The sequence below is a fragment of the Pteropus alecto genome, unplaced genomic scaffold, assembly GCF_000325575.1.
Source record: "Pteropus alecto unplaced genomic scaffold, ASM32557v1 scaffold79, whole genome shotgun sequence".
Taxonomy (NCBI): domain Eukaryota; kingdom Metazoa; phylum Chordata; class Mammalia; order Chiroptera; family Pteropodidae; genus Pteropus; species Pteropus alecto.
Genome location: NW_006494612.1, coordinates 6,138,957 through 6,157,358, shown reverse-complemented (window position 1 = coordinate 6,157,358; position 18,402 = coordinate 6,138,957). Strand labels below are relative to the sequence as shown.

The window sequence follows — 18,402 nt, the reverse complement described above, 5'->3', positions numbered from 1 at the left end:
ACCTCCACAAACCTGGCGAACTCCTGCTTATACTTCAGTACCCAATTCAAGTAGCTTTTCTTCTAGAAGCCTTCCTTTATTCACCCAGTCTACTCATTAGCAGTGCTTCTGCTCTTCTTTGTTCTTATGCGTGTAATATCACTATAAGTAATAATAATCTACCTCATAAACTATTAGCTACAAGTGGGTGATCATTCTATTTCCAGTGCCTTGTGCAGGGTTGGGCATATAATGCACACTCAAAAATTTTATTAAATTTAAAACAATACCCTAAATTGGTAAACAGTGTTTCACTGATAATTTTTAGTAATTGTTTTGAAAGCCTGTAATATAGTGATGTTACGTGAAATAAGTGATTAAATGTAAATATTCCTGTAGCACTAACTACAGGAATATAGTGTAGCACTAACTATAGGAATATAGTGTAATTTTTTGTCTAAAATTATATGATGCTTTTCAAGACAATTGATAACATTTCTTTTAGTAGAGATAAGGAACATAGGTAAATATTTTTGAAGTATTAGCACTTTTTTCCGTTTTGGCCAGCTCTTTTTAAATTTTTAGACTAGTTATCTGTCTTCTGTGTTTTTACTACCTATTTTATAGAGATGCTTAGAAAATGTCGGCAAGCATTTTAGGACTTTTTGATATATGTTAAAAAAAATAGTATCTTTAGCACTTAGTAATCAGGTAGACATCGGTTTATATTTAATTGGTTCTTCATATATGCAATGCAGGCCTTCAAAACTTTATTTTTGAGGCCCAAGGGAAATGAATTTTTTTTTTCAATGAAATCTGATTGTCTAGAGCAGTGGTTGACAAACTTTTTCCATAAAGAGGTAGATACTACATATTTTAGGCTTTATGGGCCATACTTGTGTGGCAATTACTTGAATCTGCTGTTGTAGTGACAAAGTATCCATAGACACTATGTAAACAAACACAAATTAGAATGGCTTTGTTCTAATAGAACTTTGTTTACAAAAACAGGTAGTGGGCTGAATTTGGCCTGCAGGCTGTATTTTGCCAATCCTTAGACTAGAGCAGTGCTATCCAATTGAACTTTATGTAATGATGAAAATGCATCTGTCCGGTATGGTAGCCACTAGCCACACGTGGCTCCAAGAAACATGGTTGGTATGACTGAGATGCTGGCTAGTAGCTATAATATTGAACTGCACAGGTTTAGAGTTTTGGGAATGATTAACTTAGGAACACATTTATAATTCTCAAATGCGTGAAGTGGACTTTTAATAAAAATGCATAAATGATGATGTGGACAAGTAAGAAAGATGTTGGTGTCTTTCAAGTTTATAAGAGAAATTTTGAGGCTGAAATAGATTGATAAACCGATATTTGAACCGAAAACTCAAGTTGCGAATGGAATCAAAGACACCTGATTACTTTTTCAAAAAAATATTTTGTAAAAAAATAACAAAAAAGTATGTTTAGTGAGTAATAAGTGCAATAATTACTGAGATCTTATCCAGAAGTTATTGATGGATCAATATAATGTAATGTCAACCTTCCCTTTGCCAGTTTCTAGAAGCAACAATTTGGTTTTCTTTTTTAGGTTTATTTTCTTGGGGGTGTGTGTTTAATGATAAATAGTAGTGCACTTTATTCTCTATATTTTTTAACCTTAAATATAACTTGAAGATTATTATATATCTTTAGTACAGAGATGCTTAGTTCCTCTTAATAGTTTCATTGTATTACATTATATTGACATATAATTCACTTAACTCTCCTTCTTGATGGACATTTAGGCCATTTCCAGTCTTTTGCTAGTACTAACTGCAGTGAATATCCTAGTAGGGACAGTATATTGTGCATATTAGTATAGCTGTAAATTTAATTCCTAGAAGTTGCTTACTTTTGGAAGTAATACCTTGAAATGATTTGCTAACATGGTGCAATATGAAATATAAAACTAAAGACTGGAGACAGGGAGGCGAGAATAAGGAAGAGAAATGTTAAGGCTTTAAATATAATTATTAATGCATAAAAATGAGTTCTAAATCAGTTTGCTATAGGAAGTGCAAGTTTAGCAGTGTGGGAGAGGCATGTCTGAGTTTTAGATAGAAAAAATATAGACCTATGGAAAGGTTTTTTTTAATATTGATGAATTAAAATTTTTTACTTTCATATACTACATATATGTATTTTTAATACAGAACACTTCACAAATTTGTATGTCATCCTTACTCAGGGGCCATGCTAATCTGTATCGTTCCAGTTTTAGTATATGTGCTGCCGAAGCAAGCTGTATACTATATTTTTGAACTGGATATGCTGGATTAAAAAATTAATGTGATGTTAAATTGTGTATTTGTTGCAAAATGCTCAAGTAATGCAGTGAAGATTAGGCATCAATATAGAAGACTTTAAGGCAATGTATTAGGATTTGAAATTTTCTTGGTAAATGATTAGAGTATTTGGTTCATGTGTTTTTAAAGATCAACTTGTTTCTTATCTTGTCATGTTGTGACTGTGTAATGTAAGTGCTGCTTTTGGATCCCAAAACAAAGGAACAAGATACTTTTTTCAGTGATCATTTAAACATTTTGAGGTGCTAGCATGACCGTGTCTTTAAAAACAGGTAGTTTTTCAGGTCTAGAACTGTAAAGAGGTAGCTGACAAAGCTATTTAAAGATTTTTGTCCATTTATAAATAGCTGATAGTCCAACACTTCCTGTAATAGCTGTTTTGAACATGCATTGTGCAGGATAAAAGAGAATCTCAAGAGAGATGACAGGATGTAATTCAGGATACAAGCGTGCAGCAGTAGTTTTTATTGAGGATTCGAGTTCTTATCCAGAAGTCAGTGATTGATCAAAGAGAAATAAAAACCTGTAATCAAAAATTGGCACCCTTATGAAATATCTTTAATTTCTAATATGTCTTTCTAAAGAAAAGCTTTAAACCTATTACATATTTTCTATTTAAAAATATTATTTCAGTAAGACTTCATGGTTGATAATCTCAGTTACCAAGCTGAATGTGATTAGGAAATGGATTTAATTACCAAGTAGGCCAGCTAATTTAGTTTTGTTTTGTCATGGCAAACAGCCTTACAGATATTCGCAGATATTTACATTTGGACAGAAAAGTATGTCTATGGCTGCTGGAAAAATAAGACAGAAATTTTGCCTTATAGGTGGGTTAGTTTCCTCTTTCTGTAGGAAAGCTATTATTTTCATTATGATTGTTAAATAAGCTCACTCATAAAAGTAGTAAGCAGTTCCAGGTACACATGTTACTTTTTACAAGAGATAGTTTCTTCTTCCCCTTTCTTTTTTACAATGTAATTATAATTGTGTTTTAAGAGTGATTTAAATACTGAGTGAATCCTATTGTTTTGGATTTAGGTGCAAATTTAAAAAAATTTTGACCTCCCTTCAGAATAGTTAAATGTAATTTGAACTTGTGTAACTTAGAAAACTAGAGTTCTATTAACTAATTTCTCAGCAGTCTTTTGATCTTTATAGTATATTTGTATTGAAAGTGGAAATATTTTTATTTTTATGCTATTAAATTTCATCAAATAATAGTTTCACATGGTTAAAACACTTCAACAATACAATTATATATAGGTAATTTTGGTTGACTTTCCACTGGAAAAGCTGAGCAATTTTGTGAAATCTCACTACCTACTATTTTCCCTTTTCTCATATCAAACTTTAAATTTATTACCATTGTTAAATTTTTTATGATGAATACTTTTGTGACTTTATAAACTTAAATTTCTTGTTTTTGATTTATCAACTTAGATATCATCTGTAGTCTTCCTGATGTGAATGTTAAGGAAAGTAACATTCTACTTTTTTTCTTCATTGCCCAATGTTAAAGTATAATTTTTATAGCATTCTGGTTTATTCATTGCTTTTTGTCTGTGGATTAATTCTAAAAAGTGAACATTGGAAACCAACAGCCTTAAAATATTATGATTATGTGCTGAATGAATTAATGTAATGAGACCCATGGAGGAGGAATTGTAATCTTGTGTATTAAATAAGTGTTGCTTGAAATAATCTAGGTATTAAGACCTAATGGATCGTCTTAATTTATTTTGCCCCTTCTTCAGTCTTCTGGGTCATACTCAGCTAATAGTTTTTCTTTATAGCCCACATATGGTTTTTGTTGGATTCTTTATTTTGTTTGTTTGTTTAGTTGAGGATATCTTTTTGAGTAGCTTTTTCATATAGGATGTATAGATTTTTTGATTTCTTGCATTTCTGATAAAGTATTTTGTCTTCATACATGATTGATAGTATAGCTGAATGTAGAATTTTATATTAAGAATAATTTTTTTCTGAGAACCCAAAATTATTGTTTCATGTCTTATAGTATTTTTTTGTTGCTCATTGGAAGTTTTTTTAATTGGAAGTTTTTTTAATTGGAAACGTGTTTTCTTCTTCTCTGGAATCTCTTAGGATTTTTCACATTATCCTTGCATTCTAAAGCTTTACCAGTCTGTCTAGAAAATAGAGATTTTTTAAGAAAAAATTTATCTGGCTTTGTTTCTGTGTCTTTTACAAGTTATTTATTATTTGAATAGATAACCTATGCACATAATTTGAACTTTAAAAGTTAAAAAGTGGTACTTAGTAACTTTAGTTGTTGTCTTCCTACCCCATCCTCCATTCCTTCTAGTCTCTTTTTCCAGTCCTGTCAGTTTCTTATGGGCTTTCCTTTGTCCTTGGTTTAAGGCAATTTTTATTTCCTGTTTTTTGTTTTTGTTTTTGGTTTTTTCCTCTTTTTCCTTTGCTGCCGCTCTTCTCTTCTTCAGGTATATTTATTAAGAAATGTTGACTTAGGCTCTAACTTTCACGTCTCTTAAATTCATTCTCAAAAATTTCAACTCTTGTTACCCAGTACATTCCAGAAGATTTCTTTTATTTAATCTTCTAGATTACTGATTTGGTCTTTGGTGGGGGTCAATATTTTATTCAGCATGAACTGAATTCAGGAGTTTGCCTGAGTTCAACAAGGCATTGGTTTAATAAAATAAATTCTGTATTAATATTTAGGTTGTCTCTAGTGTTTCACCATTATAAACCATTCTTCAGTAATATTTTTGTATGTACCATGTGCTGTTTTTAACTTTTTCTTCTTAATGTTTTTCTGATAATCTAAGTGCTAGACCAAGACAATGGGAACATTTTTCTGTTTTCACCTATAAAGAAATTGTATATGTTTTACTTATCAATGTATAGGGAATTATAATCAGTATAATAACTGATTGAATTTTACTTTGTGTCTGGCACCGTTCTAGCTTCAAATTTATGTTTATTATGTATAGTTGACCCTTGAACAACATGGGTTTGAACTGAATGAGTCCACTTATATGTGGATTTTTTTCAGTAAATCTGTAAATGTATTTTACTATTTTCTTAATAATATTGTATTTTCTCTAGCATACTTTATTATAAGACTACGGCATATAAAACAGAAACAAAATATGTGTTAATCAGCTTTTTATGTTTTGAGAATTTAAAGTTACATGTGGATTTATGACTGCGCAGTGATTGGTCCCTGCGTTGTTTCAGAGTCAACTATAGTTGAAAGGATTGAAACAAAATCTCTGGTTCACATTTCCCTCAAGTGAGTAAAAACTGGTTCATTTATGTCCAATTATAATTCCTTTTTTATTTTTCTTACCCAAACTGCTATCTAGAAGGGCACAACAGAAGTCAGTCATCATAGGCGGATGTAATGGTATAAAGGATCAGGTACAGTAGCTGAAAGGGGCCACTAAGAAAGATCAGTTAGCAAAGACTGTCACTTTAAGTCATGTAATAGTAATTTTTCAATAATATTCATCTATTCACATATTCGTCCATCAGTCTATATCCAAATTTCCATTCCTCTTCCATCTGCCTATCTTCTATCCATTTGTCCATTAGCTGTTTTCATATGTCCTCCATTTTTCTGGGTATCCATTAATTTATCTATCCTTTTCTATTTATCATTTGATTCCTTCTCATGAGCCAAGTATTGTACATAGATAATGAGGATACAAGGATAAATGAGCTTTAATTTCTGACCACAAAAACCATATAAAGTATTCACAACAAATTGCTAGTAGTGATTGTCTACAGGAAGGAAATTTGGGTTGAGAGACAGACTTTAAAAAAAATTGCATACTCTTGTATTATTTGAAAAATGTTTTACTACATTTCTATTACCTATTTTAAAAATGAAATGTTAAAAAATGATAAAATGTTTAAAAAGTAAAATATGTATAACTTTGGTTATTGGAAAAAAGCAAATGTCTTTTTAAAACAGCTTTTATTTTCTTACAAAAATCAGTGTGTTAAAAAAACAGTATGTGTTCATTAAAGTTAGGAATTGGAGAGACAGAGAAGAAAACATAAATGACTTGTAATAAGATCACTCAGAGATAGTTATTGATAGTATTGTGACATATTTTCTCATGGTGTTTTCTTTTTTCTTTCTAGTTTTACTGAGAAATAATTTACATGCATCACTGTATAAATTTAAGGTGTACAGCATGATGGTTTGCTTTACACACACTGTGAAATGATCACAGTAGGTTTAGTTAACATCCATTAGCTCATATAGGTACAATAAAAAGTAAAGAAAAATTCTTTTGATGAGAACTCTTAGGGTCTACTCTCTTAACCACTTCCCTAGTATTGTACAGCAGGGATAACTGTAGTCATCACATTGTACATTATATTCCTAGTACTTATTTACCTTGTAACTGGAAGTTTGTGCCTTTTAACCATCTTCTTCCAATTCCCTCAGCCCTTCTCTTGGTGTTTTCAATGGATTATTTATGCATAATAATGCAAATATCGTAATGTAAAAAATAAATTTGACATAACATAATGTTCACTATTTTAAAGTATACAATTCAGTGAATTTTTGTACATTCATAATGTTGTGCAGCCACCACTACTTAGTTCAGTACATTTTCATCACCCCGAAAGGAAACTCCATACTTCTTAAGCAATCACTCCTCAGTTTTCCCTCCTCCTGAATCCTGGCAGCCACTATCTACTTTCTGCTATGGACTTGCCTGTTGTGGATATTTCGTATAAATAAAATCATATCCTTTGTGGCCTTTTGTGGCTGGCTTCTTTCACTTAGCATAATGTTTTCAAGGTTCATCCATATTGTGTGTATCAATACTTTACCGCTTTTTATGGCTGAATAATGTACTATTGTATGGTTTCGCCACATTTTATTTATTCATTCATCCGTTGATGGAAATTTGGATTGTTTCTACTTTTTGACTATTGTGAATAATGCTGCTATGAACATTTGTGGACAAGTGTTTGTTTGAACATTATGTTTTCAGTTCTGGAGTGGAATTACTGGGTCATAGTGGTAATTCTATGTTTAACTTTTTGAGGAACTGCCACATATTTTCCACAGTGGCTACACCATTTAACATTCCCACCTGTAATGTATGAGGGTGCCAGTTTTTCCACATCCTCATGAGCACTTGTTATTTTCTGTTTTGTTTTTTTTTAATTTTTTTATTATAGCCATTTTAGTCAGTGTGAAGTGGTTATCTCATTGTGGTTTTCCCACCTGCTTTTGAGATATAATTGATATATTGTATTAGTTTAAGGCATAAAACATAATGACTTTATGTATATATTGTGAAACGATTACCAAAATATGTTTAGTTATCATTGATCACCTCATGGTTACAATTTTTTTTCTTGTGATGAGAACTTTTAAGATTTACTCTTTTAGCAACTTTTAAATATACAGAACAGTATTGTTAACTATAGTCACCATGCTGTACATTACATTCCCAGAACTTATTTATCTTATAACTGGAAATTTATACCTTTTGACTACCTTTTGCCATTTTCCCTTCCTCCCCCTCCCACCTTATATCTACCAGTCTGTTTTCTGTTTCTATGAGTTGTTTTTTTAAGATTACACATATAAATGAGAGCATACAGTTTTTGTCTTTTTCTGACTTATTCCACTTAGCGTAATGCCCTCAAGGTCCGCCCATGTTATTGCAAATGGCAAGATTGCCGCCTTCTTCTCTTTTTTTTTTTAATGGCTGAATAATATTCCGTTGTACATACACGCCACATTTTCTTTATTCACCAAAGGACACTTAGGTTGTTTCTATGTCTTGGCTGTTGTAAATAATGCTGCACTGAACAGGGGGTGGTGCAGATATCTCTTTGAGATAGTGATTTCACTTGCTTTGGATACCTAGAAGTAGAATTGCTGGATCATGCAGTAGTTCTATTTTTAACTTTTAAAGAACCTCTGTACTGGAATTACTAGGTATCTTTTTTGATTTGGAGGTTCCATAAACAAATTGCTAATCACTGTGATTGAGTTTGGGATCTTCTGATTTAAGATTTGATGAATGTTTACCCATATTAAATTTCCTTTGAAAACTTGATTTTTAAATGGATGTTTGTATTTTATCATATGGCTATATAATGCTTTAGTTAATCTTTTCTAATTTTTGAACATTTAAGTCCTAAGTATTTTGATAATATAAATAACACTAATAGGTTTTCTTCTATGTAAATCTTGGTGCATATATCTGATACTTTCCTTACAATATAGACTTAAAAATAAATTTACTGCAACAAAGGGTATTAGTTGTTTTAAGACTCTTAATATATATTTTCTAATTGCTTTTTATATATAGTTTCATTCACCTCACCACCACTAAATGTATATATGTGTCCCTCTTATGTCAATCTTAGTAGCTTTGAATGTTCTTTATCATAATTTGATAGGTGAAATGGTTTCTGTCCTAGCGGGATAGGAGTTAGAGCTGTTTTCTCTGTACTTTTTCTGAAGCTGAAATAAGGGTCTGGCCAGCTTTACAATTCACATCTCTCTTTATCTCCTTAGGGATTGTAGTTTATAGCTGAGATACCTCTCCTTCCACCTGTCTCACCAATGTTTACCCAATTTATAGTTGGTAAATATTTTTGGCTTATTAGAAAGCAGCATTTTTTTCCCTTGGAAAACTATCTATGTAACCTTGGTATCCACATTGTTCCTACTTTTGTATTGAAGATAGGTTCAGAAATATAATTCGTTAGTATGCAAATTGCCAGGAAGTTTTTTAGTTATTTTAATTTCATATTCTAATTTTTATTAAAATAAAGTGATTTTCTTCAAAGATTCATATCATATCATTCTAATGAATAGTAGAAAGAATAAAGTTTAATGTTGTGTTTTAGATGTAGACATTGTTAAAAGCATTAAAAAAAATTCAAACTACTGGAGAAGGGAGAGAGCAGATCTAGTTATCCTTTAAACCCTGGCAAAAACACATGCTAAGGTGTTTCTTTGTCATTTTGACTTTACATAACAGAGAAACTAATCAATAATGGCTTAAACAAGTAAGAGGTTTATTTTTCTCTTGTATCAAGAGTCCAGGGGTGCACTGGGCTAGTGCAGCTGCTCAAGGATATTATGAAAGATGTACCTCCTTCCTTCTGTTCTGTGGTTTTTGTATACATTGTTCCCAAATGATTGTTGCACCTCCAGGCATTGCTTCCACATTCTAGGTAGGAAGCAGGGGAAGAGACAGTGGTTGAAAGGCAAAAGGGGCTGTGCCAACCAAAAGGTAAGCAAGTGACTTCTTTGAGTAGAGGAAGGAAAAGAAAGCAGATTACAAATGGCTTTGGGAAACCAGTTTTAATAGTAATCTATGCCATACTGGAACAAAGAGTTTAATTCGAGGTGGTGAAGAAGAAAGAAACCTTTGAGTTGACTTTAAGGTGTTAACAAAATTTCAACTGAGTAAATTTTAAAGATCTTATTGGTTTTATTCAATGAATAATGAATCAGTCAGCATCTAGTCTAGCAGACAGAAAGGACTCTGAAGAGCTGTACAAAATGACAAACTTTTATAAGCAGAAGAGAACAGGAACAAGGAAGTAATACTAGAGAAAAAAGTGGATTGGTTATGGCAAAGTCACTTTCCTTTAGGGTGTGGCAGGAGGAGTCTGTCAGGCAGATTACCCAACTAGTGCTGATTGGGCAATTCCTGATTGATTTTATGATTCTGTTTCTGGAAGAGCTGAAACTAAGTTAAGTCTCTGTTTGGTGATGTGGGTTTTAGCATAAGGGACTTTGTTTTTGGGACTGTCATCTTGTTTTTAAGAAAGCTTAGCTATCACCCAAGTGCTTAGTGATAAATACAGCTTAAGGACTATCACTGTTTCCTACACTATGTAAAGACTTTTCATAATTAACCAAAACAAATTTTGTAGACTTTAAAGACTTTAAAGTATAAATATAAAGGTTTAAAAATTTAGATGGATAAAGATGGGCTTTTAAGGAAAGCCCCATGACATTATGGGAGTCCTTATGTTTTTATATAAATGATAGGAAAACAACAGTAATTTGGTACTTATAAGAGAACAGAATTTAGTCATATTAAATTTTACATGTCACTTTTACTCTAGGCCAGCTAACTACGCTTCTTTTTCAGTTTATTGAGGTTGTAAATTCAGTACTTTTGTTAGATAGATATTTTCTATCACAAAGGCATCTGAATAAAAAGGACTTTTGGGTCTAAATGATTTAAACAAATCTTATTTCTTCTTAAAGAAATACTTGAACTGCTGATTCTCTGTGCGTGTGTGTGTGTGTGTGTGTCTAAAGCACAGCTGTAAGGATGGTGTAAGGAAACCTTGGAGTAGGAAACCCTTATTTTAGATCTGGGCCAATACTCTCTAGCTGTGGGGTTTTGATAAAGTATTATATCTGAACCTCATTTCCCCACGTGTAAAATTTGTAGGATGATGTTACTATCTAATATGGTTGTTGTGAGGAGTAATTAAGTCAATGTATAAAAGTCCCCAGCAAAGTATTGATTCATTTATTCTTCGGGTATATAAGGGGGTTTCCATGATAAATTTCCCTAAAGATTAAATTAGCAAGTAAAAAAAGTAGGTATTAAGTAAAAATTACAGCACCTTAGTTTTGAGAACGAGGATTAACTTTGTTAGATTCTGTAGGAAGATAGAATTTTTTTCCCATCTATAATTGTTATAAAAAACTTTATTGTATTAGAAAGGAAAAATGGGTTCTATGATGGGCTATCTTTAAACCTTCAAAATAAAAGATGAAAGAGGAGAACCTTATTTTTTCTTAAAAGTTTTTTCATATTATAAATAGAATGTGTTTAAGAAAATTAGAAAATAAAGGTAGGTGATGGATGTGTTAACTAACCTTATTGTGGTAATCATTTTACAATATATACATAAATCGTCAAAACAGGAAAATAAGATAAGCAAAAAGAAGTAAAATAATTCATAGATGAACACTATGAATGGTGTGGCATATCTTTTCTACATGTTTTTCTGGGCAAGTTATATGCCTTTTTCTCAAGAATGTAATCATATTCTATATGACTTTTGGTAACATACATTTTCTGTTTAGCTATATAATGGATATTTTTCCATTTCATTAAATGTTCTTATCAAGCAGATGTTTTCTTTTAAAGAAAATTTATACCATTCACACATATAACCCTTTCATCAATAATATTAATTATAATGCAGATATTCTTGAGAGTATGGGTAAAAGTTTGTTTTCTGATTTTCTTTGCCCAAAAGATCTGTTTTATATATTTAGTGACTATATTCCACTGTATAGATGTACCATTTTTTGTTTAACCAGTTACTCTGTTGATTGATACTTGTTTATAACTTTTTATTATTACAAACAGCACTGTCATCAAAAGATACTTAGTTAAAACTGTTTTTCTGAGAGAACTTTCTGATGTGAAAAATGTAAAGCAAAAAGGAAAGAAATGAAAATGAAGATCACAATTAAGAAACTTGCCAAGTGAATTTGTGTTTCCTAATATTACTATATGGATCTGTTTAAAGTAGGAGTTTTAAGAAACTATATAATCATAAACTTAAAAATCTCTTCCTGGATGTACTTATTGGTAGTGATAAAAACACAGCATAAGCTTTTAGAACTTCATGGAATCTTATATCTTGTTCAAATCCCTTGCCTTACGTCCAGAAATATTAAATACCTCCTTTAAGATCACATAGTGTGCTTCAGTGTCTGAAATATTGGTGTAGTTTTACCCCAACATTCTTATCTGTAACAAGATGTCTAATATAAAGGCAACGAAATCGGTTTACCTATGGAGCATTCATGATAATCTTTAATGAAGAGACTGATAAAGGCAAATTAATTATCAATTGTCAGGATGCACTTTTAAAGATATTAAGTTAGTGCATTTTCATCAGTGAACTATTTAGGTTCATCTTGGCAGAGACTTTTTTAAAAATTGGACAATTCAGTGGTTTTAATCTATTCACAGAGTTGTATAATCATTATCACTATCTGATTTTAGAACATTTTGTCACCCCCAAAAGAAACCCATTAGCAGTCACTCCCCATTTCTCCATTCTTCTAGCTCTTGGCAACCACTAATCTACTTTCTGTCTCTACAGATTTGTCTATTCTGGATACTTCATATAATGAAATCCTACGATGTGTGGTTTGTGTCTGATTTCTTTCACTTAGTGTATTTTCAAAGTTCATCCATGTTGTAGAATGTGTGAGTACATCATCCCTTTAAATGGCTGAAGAATAAATACTCCATTGTATGGATATAGCACATTTTGTTTATTCATCAGTTGATGGGCATTTGGGTTGTTTATATTTTTTGTGAATAATGCTGCTATGAACATTTATATAGAAATTTTACTTGGCCATATATTTTAAATTGTCTTAAGCATTTATATACCTAAGGATGGAATTACTAGGTTATATGTTAGTTAGCTCTGTATTTAACTATTTGAGGAACTACCAGACTGTTTTCCAAAACAGCTGTACCATATTACATTTCTGCATGTAATCTGTGAAGGTTCTAGTTCTTTACACCCTTGCTAACATTTGGTATTGTCTGTCTTTTTGATGTTAACCATCCTAAATGAAGTGGTATCTCATTGTTTTGATTTATTTCCGTAATAACTAATGGTGTTAAGCATCTTTTCATCTTTCTTTTTTTTTTTTTGGCCATTTGTGTATATACTTTGGAGAAATGTCTATTCAAATCCTTTGCCCATATTTCATTGGGTTGTCTTTTTGTTTATTGTTGTTGAGTTGTAATAGTTTTTTTGTTTGTTTGTTTTTTTTGGTAAGAGTTCTTTCTATATTCTGGAGAGTAGGCCCTTATCTGATGTATGTTTTGCAAATATTTTTTCTCATTTGATGGATTGCATTTTCACTTTCTTGATGGTGTCCTTTGAAGTACAAAGTTTTTAATTTTAATGCTGTCCAATTTATGTCTTTTGTTGCTTGTGCTAGGGAACCACTGCTTGATGTAAGGTCGCAATGAACTCCTTTGATTTCTTCTTAGAGTGTCATAGTTTTAGCTCTTATATTTAGGTCTGGTAGTGTTTTTTAAATTTTTATTTATTTATTTTTCTTTTTTTTTTAAGTGAAAAAACATGTGATAAGATTCCAGCCTTAAAGATTTATAGCTTATTTGGCTTAAATATATATGCAGTGAAAAGATAACTAGCAATACCATTCACTCCTTTATTTGATATTTGCTGAATAATCCTATGTAGGTATTAAGAATGTAAGGATAAAAGACATAGTTCCTTTTCTTATATATAGAGAATCAAATAGATTACAATACAAGGGTATAATTCCGTTATACAGGTATGCACAGAATGCTGTGAAGGTAACTAGGAAGTTCACTGAACTGACCCAGGGGTGTGCGGGTGATTTGGAAAGCTTCCAAGAGGAGGAAAAGCCTATGATGCTGAGTTTTGAAGGCTGAAGAATGAGCCAGAGAAGTGGTTTTTAGTTTAGTAATATGAGTAAATATACAGTATGGAGGTGAAAGAAATAATAAACGCAGATCTGGAAGAAATTTCTGTTCTTGTTTGGGCCAGATAACTCTATGAGTATAAAAAGTTTTTTTATACCGTGGGAAGGCCTGAAAGCAGAAATCTGTAAAATGGGGATGGTGTCATTTCCTTATGAATTGTAAGGAATAAAGGAGAGATGATGCTTTTATACTGTAAATAATGTGTTAATTCTATTGCCATTAATTTGTTAATACGAAATTTTAATGGGCTTCTGTCTTAAAAAGTTATTCCTTTTGCACTAAAAAATGCATAATAACTTTGTAGTGTATCAGTATTAGGATTGCTTCCAAGCTCTCTATTTCAATGATCTGTTTATGTATTCATCTGTATTCTTGAGAAATCAAAAGATTCATGTATAAAATTGTATATATTTCCAACTTTTGATTATAAAAATTTCAAACGTACAAAAAAGTCTACAGACATAGTCATAGCCCTATGATCACCTGTATATCCACTGTCTAGATCAGAAGTTCGCAAATTTTTTTTTTTTTTTTGGTAAAGGGCCAGATATTTTCCGTGTTTCTGTTAAAGATCAGAAAATATTTTAGATTTTAGAAGTCATGTGGTCTCTGTCACAACTACTCATAATTCTGTAGTTGTAGTGAGAAAGCAGCCATAGAGAACAGGTAAATGAATGGACATGACAGTGTTCCAATAAAAGTATGTTTACAAAAACACGTGCAGTTGGATTTGTCCTGGGCAGCAGTTTGCCAGCCCTGGATCCAGATTAAACAGTTAACAGATTGCTATATTTGCTTTTTCTGTAAATGTGTTTGTATATACAGATATGTTTTTCTGAACCACTTGAAAGTAAGTTGCAATCGTCATGGCACTATACCCTTTAATATTTCAGCATATATCTCCTAAAAATAAACACATTCTCTTGCATAACCATAATACCATTGTTATAGCTAAGAACATTATAATTTTGTTCTTTTTAATGGAACCAAGATTTTATAACATACAGAAAGTATGAAAATCCTGAGATTTGCTTCTTAACCATTATAACCTATTGAACTATCTTTATCCCCACCTTTCTTTTCTTATCTTTTTCTTGATTTATTTCTTTAGGTAGAAATCTGTATTGGGTGACACTGCTGATTTCATTTGACCCAATTACACTATCAAATGATGAAATTTTGAATTTTTTCATGTGTTTGGTTTGTGTTTTTAAAAACCTGGGTTATGTTTCTGTATTTTATATGTTGTGAAGGAATTATGTGTAATTTATAATCAAAAGGAGATCTCATTAAGTTACATTTAGTCTATAATTTATATTGGATTATTCTCGGTACATAGTAGAAGGAATTGAAGGAAGGTAGGGCCAATTATGTGCTTATAAAAAGTGGCCAACTTTGATTTTCATGCTAAAAGAAGCAGAGAAAGTAATATAGATGTTCCTACTATTTTCTAAATGAACTTTATTGTGGTTTTACTTGATCAGAATATTTATAACACTTAAGATAAAGCTACTCCACTCTGTGAAAAGTTGTGTTGCAAATTTATCCAGTCCTTTCCCTTTTTCTGGATATAGTTATTCACTCTCCATTCCCCTACCCTAATTTAGCATTCCTCAATGTGCCTCCTCCCATATCATCTCTTAGTGTATGGATGCAAAGCATCATCTTACTTTATCTTTTTAAAAACATCAGTTTTCTTATTAGAAGGGAAAAGTTCATTGTATAACTGTGGGACTGTAGGAATAGTGTGCTACAAGATGAGGTATATTCTTTATTTTTAGTTTAATGACTTAACTATTGATGGGAGGCAGGCTGATTCTTAGAACAGACTCAAGATTATTATTACATCTCTGTATTCAACACAGGGGAAGCAATACGTATAATTATGATATAAAGAAAATAGAACAGCAAGCAATTCAGGATGGCTAGAGAAAGTACTTGGGATGAAGGTTGGGAATACATTTGAGAAAGACAGAGCATGGTCATTGTGTGATTGGCTAAAGAATTTGGCCTTTAACCTGATGGAGAAGTGGAGTAATAGATTCTAAATGGAATAGATTCTAATAATTCGCAAAATAGTAAACATTTTTTTTCTGATTATAAAAGGAACACAAACTTGTAAAATGCAAGCAATACAAAAATGTAGGCATTCACTAGAAATAACCCCTGCTAACAGTTCGGTGTGTATCCTTACAGTGGGGAATTTCATAATCAATTTTCATTGGTGTGGATGGTGGAGAGTACACGGAGATCAGAATGGGAGTAGGAAGGCTGTTAGGTCCAGGTGAAGAATAATGAGGTGCTGTTTCTTAGAGGCAGCTGCGGGAGTAGTAAAGGAGGAAGGCTGAGGGTAAATTCCAAGGGATATATAGGAGATAGATAGGATTTAGTGGCCAGTTGGATGAGTGGGGTAAAGGACATCCCAGAGAAATGGGTAGGATGGTAGTTGAGTTGTTTTCCCAGAGCCTGGGAACAAATGTGGGGTCATTTGAGGTGGCATAAAAAGGAAAAATAGTTTACCAACTGCATAATTCCAGAGTGGAAAGTGTGTCCTTTATTCTTATTTTCTTTCAGTCATATTTAGAAGGAGAGGGTAAAAGTAATTTAATTCTGTTTTTACAGATAAGAGCTATTATGTCATGCCCTTCTCTCTTACTAATTATGTTTCTCCCTTGAATTAGTTAAAGATAGCAGGTTCCTTTAAGAAGCTGCTTCTGATTTGTAACTGTAGCATCAGCTTTTACAGTTCATAAAGTTCTTGTTGGAGTCTTGAAGTTTTTATCCTGAAAAATTGAGATTGGATTGGGATGAGGAAGGCACTTGGGTGAGTTGGTGGCAGAGGTTCTTTGACTCCGAATTAAGAACTGATTGGGTCTCTGAGAAGGATCTTGCTTTCACCAGGTTCTGCTGTATTTTTCACCATTGGGAACAGGGCTGTAGAATTCATAGCATGAAACCTCTGCTGTCTGTTACCTTCACAATAAGGCAGACCACATTGGCATAGATTGAGTTCTGGGACACAGAGAAGGATATCCAGTATCCAGGTAACTAAAAGATGATGGGTTGCTTAATAGCTTGCAGTTGTGGGACTAAGACATTGATTCCTGGGAAGAGAAAGACTTGGGTCACTAATGCCAACCTCTTGCTTTCAAATAGGATTAAATATGAACTTTCATACAGATAAATATTGCTGTATTTTGAAATATTCCCATAGAAAGAAATTTCACTCTTTTTTGATTGTTGTTCTTTGCATTGAATAGTCCTCACTGTTAGGACATTATTTATTCTAGCCAACTGAAATGTCTTGTGCCTTCATTGCAGGGCACTACTTGTTTAATTTGATGTTATATCCTTTAATAGACCTCTTATAAAGAGTTGCCTGAATGTACATGCACTGTCATAGTAATACATTTCTTTTGAGTTTTGAGAAAATCTGGATAAGGATTATTCAACCATAATAGCCATAATATTAAGTTAATTTTTCCCTTGGAGTTCCTTTGTTGTTTACAGACTATTATTATTATTATTACTAAAATTTTAATGGATATAGTTATCTGAAATAATTCCAGATATTATATGGTGAGAAATAGGCTTTTTTTTAGGGTCACTGATTGGGATTGTATAACAGATACGTAGAATTTAGTAAAAATGTTGTCCCTTACAATTTTTTCTGTTTATACTGGAGGGAATTAAAGAAGATTGTAATGAGAAAGATATATTCTGAATTTTTAGTGCTAGTTTTTATTTATGCCTTATAGCTTATTTCAGAAAGCTTGAATTTTGATTCTATTACACTCTGTAAAGTCAGTTTTTTTCTTATTTAAAAAATGGCTTCCTTGCACTCAGCCAAAATGTTGTAAATAGAGATGAAGCATATGGAAGCTTAGTTAATTGGTGAGTTATTTATTATTAACTTTCTCTTGGCCCCTATATTTTATGTTTATATCTAAGAACTAAAGAACTAATGTGAAATGGACAACAGTTGCTAGAAGCAGACTTTTTTTTTCTTTTTTTAGAGGCAGACATTTTTGAGCTCAGATTCTAGCTGTTTTACTTTCATAAATTATGTACTTCTTAGCCTTTAAGTAATTTTAAGAACTATTTCATAGAACTTTTATGAGGTTTAATTGAAATAATGTATGTAAAGAATCTGGTACAGTGTTACATAGTAGATACTAAGAGACACTTGCTCCTTCTATCTTACCTAACAACAAACTTGAGCTCATAAAAAAATGAAAAATTAAAATCTATCTTTTTCTTAAAAGTTTCATTTTTCCTTTAAAAATTAAATAATATATATGCCATCTCCTCTGAGCTTTCTTATATCCTAGTGATGTGGCTAGATATACTACCTTGGGACTTTTTCAAAGTGTTCATTATTCTGTATTTTAACTGCCTAGTACAATGCTTGGCACAAAAATGATCCTCAGTAAATATTTGTTGTAGAGAGGTCTTGTAAAGAGAGAAAATGTTCTCTGTTACTTTCTTCTCTTAAACACCTCAGTAGTTGTACTGACAAAAAGTTTTTTAAAATCCACTCAGGATACTTGATTTGT

The 18,402-nt window shown here is 31.9% G+C and overlaps 1 protein-coding gene and 1 pseudogene across 4 annotated transcripts in view; one reads left to right on the top strand and one right to left on the bottom strand.

The window, feature by feature from the left end:
* CDK19 (cyclin dependent kinase 19) overlaps positions 1 to 18,402 on the top strand; it is a 124,601-nt gene that overhangs the window by 4,312 nt on the left and 101,887 nt on the right. The gene's annotated exons all lie outside the window — the stretch shown is intronic.
* On the bottom strand, positions 2,168 to 2,265 carry LOC112474416 (annotated as a pseudogene).